The sequence below is a fragment of the Solanum pennellii genome, chromosome 1, assembly GCF_001406875.1.
Source record: "Solanum pennellii chromosome 1, SPENNV200".
NCBI classification, from domain to species: Eukaryota; Viridiplantae; Streptophyta; class Magnoliopsida; order Solanales; family Solanaceae; genus Solanum; species Solanum pennellii.
The window spans coordinates 57,994,124-57,997,552 of record NC_028637.1 but is presented as its reverse complement, the minus strand read 5'-3'; the positions used below and the strand labels follow the sequence as shown (position 1 = coordinate 57,997,552).

The window sequence follows — 3,429 nt, the reverse complement described above, 5'->3', positions numbered from 1 at the left end:
CAAAAAATTATACATGATCCTACTGCCAAGAAAGTTGTATGACAGTTGGGTATGGTCTTTGCCGTAGTGAATGAATTTACAAGAGCAGTAAGAAAATATGATGTCCAAAGGAGAGTTCAAATAGAGAAGTGTGTGAATGAGACAAAAAGAGTTAGATGTAGGTGCAAGGAAAGTTGTCCATGGATTTTTTTTGAATGTCTTGACAAAACAACAAATAATTTCATGTTAAAGACTTACAATTCAAAGCATAATTTTAACAGCACAACTAGAAACTATTCGTGTAATGCAAAGTTCATAGCTACACATTTTAGAAAGAGGATTAATGATCAGCCAAATATAAGAGTTTTCAAGTTGCAAGAGTTGATAAGTAAAAAATTTAAAATTCATGTTGCCAAGACTACTGTTAGCTAATGTGTTGAAAGAGATCATGGGTGATCATGTTGTGGAATTTGGGAAAATTCTTGACTATAAAGATGAACTGTTGAGGACCAATCCAGGGAGTACTTGTGTTGTTAAACTTTGGTTAACTTGATGCTCTTGGTAGGCCAGTATTTCAGAGATTTTACATATGTTTTGATCCATTGGAGAAGGCATTCAAAAATTGCAGAAAAATTCATAGGTTTAGATGGTTGTTTCTTTAAAGGGGTTTGTAGAGGACAATTGTTAGTTGTTGTGGCTAGAGATGGTAATAATCAGATGCTGCCACTTGCTTGGGAAGTAGTTGAGTATTAGAAAAAAGAGACATGGACATAGTTTATCAAACTTTTGAAGGATGATCTAGGATTAGGAGATGGTGAAAATCTTATCCTTATTACAGATATGCAGAACTTATATGTACTATTTTTTTTATTTTGTATCTGTCTTTATCAATTTTCATGTATTTGTTATTATAACATATCTAGATCTATTACAGGGATTAATAGGAACAATTCAAAATATTTTACTTGTTGCTGAACATAGAATGTGTGCTAAACATCTTAGATAAATGGGCTAAGGACTGAAGAGTTCTCCAAAGTAGACAATAATTTTGTTCTATTGCAAAGAGTTCCTTTAAATATCAATTGAGGAAAAATATTTCAAAGATGAAGTTGCTTGGTCTCGAAAAAATGATGGATGATCTTATGTACTACAACATAGAGTTCTGGTGAAGGTTTACTTTAATACTCAAGTAAAATGTGATTTTGTAGATAACAGTTTGTCTGAGTGCTTTAATTCATGGATCTTGGCACCTAGACACAAGAAAATTATCACTATGCTTGAAGAGATAAGAATAAAAATGATGACCAGAATTGCCAAGTTAAGAGAGTTCACAAATACTTGGATGTGTGATTTCTCTCCAATGTGTCTAAAGGTACTACAAGAGAATATTGATAGGTCAATGAACTGTAATATTGAATTTAATGGAGTTTATGGGTTTGAAGTGAGAGAAGGACCATTTCAATACAGTGTGGATCTTGGTAGGTGCATTTGTAGTTGTAGGGTATGGCAGGTAAAAGGCAGACCATGTCCACATGTTGTGGCTTCCATTTACTTCAAGAAAGGTGAACCCTTCAGTACATTGGCTCCCATTTACTTCAAGAAAGGTGAACCCTTCAGTACATTGACAACTGCTATAGTAAGGAAACTTACTTGAAGACTTATGCCAATGTCCTTCAACCTGTCACAAACATGGAGATGTGACCTGAATCTACTAACCCCACAGTTGCACCACCTGAATTAAAAAGCATGCCTGGCAGGCCAGGTAAACTTAGAAAGAAGGAAGCTGGTGAAATTAAAAAATCTAAAATGTTACCTAGAACTAAACTTGCCATGACATGTAGTAACTGTAATGTTAGAGGCCACAACAAGAGAGGATGTCCACAAAGGTTGAGTCATCGGAAAGGGAAGAACCATCAAATACAGACAAGGGAAAGGGAAAAACTTCAGGTTTAGGAAGACCAAAGGTAAAATCTTTAATTTTAATTTGATATATGATATTACTCTCATATGTAATAATTACATTTATTTTAACTATATGTATATAGAAAGCACAAACAGAAACTGAGCATTCTACAAAGAGGTCAAGAGGAAGACCACATGCAGAACCTAATGCATCCAGGACCTGCAAAGAGGTCAAGAGGAAGACCACCTTTTTCACCTAGTGCATCTCCATGACCTAGTGCATCTGCAGCACCTACAAAATGTGCAAGAGGAAGACCACCTGCCACACTTAGTGCACCTAATGCATTTGAAACACATGCAAAGAGTGCAAGAGGAAGACCACCTGCAGCACCTAGTTCACCTTCTACATGTCCATCGTCTGACAATAGTAACAAAGGAAGAGGAATGGGTAGGGGAAACACAACCTCATACAAAAGGCAAGCAGTCATTAGAATGTGTGTGTGTCAAGCTGAAGATGGATTCAAAGCTCTTAATGTAAGTATTTCCTATTGATTCAGTTATACTATTTTTTAATGTTTAACTACAAATTCAGTCAGTATTATTTCATACATTGAATACCGGCTGGGATGTCAAGTTGTAAGATCTTTTTTACTGGTTCAAAAAAGGTGACAAAATCTGCTGATGTTAGTGGTGATATTGGTTACAAAACAAGTACTGTACCCAAGTTGAAATGGAATGGAAAAGCAGCAATCACAATAAGAAAAAGTCAACAAATGAGAGGGGAACAGAGAAAATAAAGAGGAAGTAGTTCAACCAATCCAATCTTGGAAGTAATGATATTGCAGTACTGTTTTAAGTAGGCAAGAAAACATTTCCCATTTTGAATGATGATGTACTAGTATTGAACATCAAATTATTTTTTTTGTTTTGATCTTTTATTGTAATTTGACATTGTGTGTGGCCTGTTTAATAATCGATTACGTCTATTAATGGCCGTTTCTCTTACAAATTGTGTTATGCTTATCCTTTTTTGTCGTAGTATAGACACTAATATAGACACTCTTAAAAATGGTCTTATGTGTGTCTACTAAAGACATGTTTTACAATCCCAAATATTAATTATATTGATATACAAAAATTCTCATAATACATATGGCAATCAATATAGAGTTTCAAATCTTTTCACTACTAACTGCTGACATACGTTATCGCAATTCAATTACTTCAATACTTCAATGAACCATACTTTGAAATAGGTTGTTCATGAAAAAAGTTGCAACACAAATCAAAATACATAAAATTACCTTTCAATCAACCGTACACCATTTCAAATTTCTTCGTTTGAACCTCTTCTCTCCTGTAAAATTATCAATCAGAACTTGTTGCTCATTGATTCTAATCTATCTCTTCAAAACTTCATCTTCCAACTCTTTGATTTTGTTCACCAATTTTGGTAGGATAAATTGGGATCTTGGATCGATTTCTTCTAGATCTCTCCATTGAAAAATTTACATTGTTCGAGTGAAAAAAAATAAAAACAATATAATA

The 3,429-nt window shown here is 34.1% G+C and overlaps 1 pseudogene; it reads left to right on the top strand.

The window, feature by feature from the left end:
• The first annotated feature begins 1,668 nt into the window (after positions 1 to 1,668).
• Positions 1,669 to 2,678, top strand: LOC114075235 (annotated as a pseudogene).
• The last annotated feature ends 751 nt before the right edge of the window (positions 2,679 to 3,429 follow it).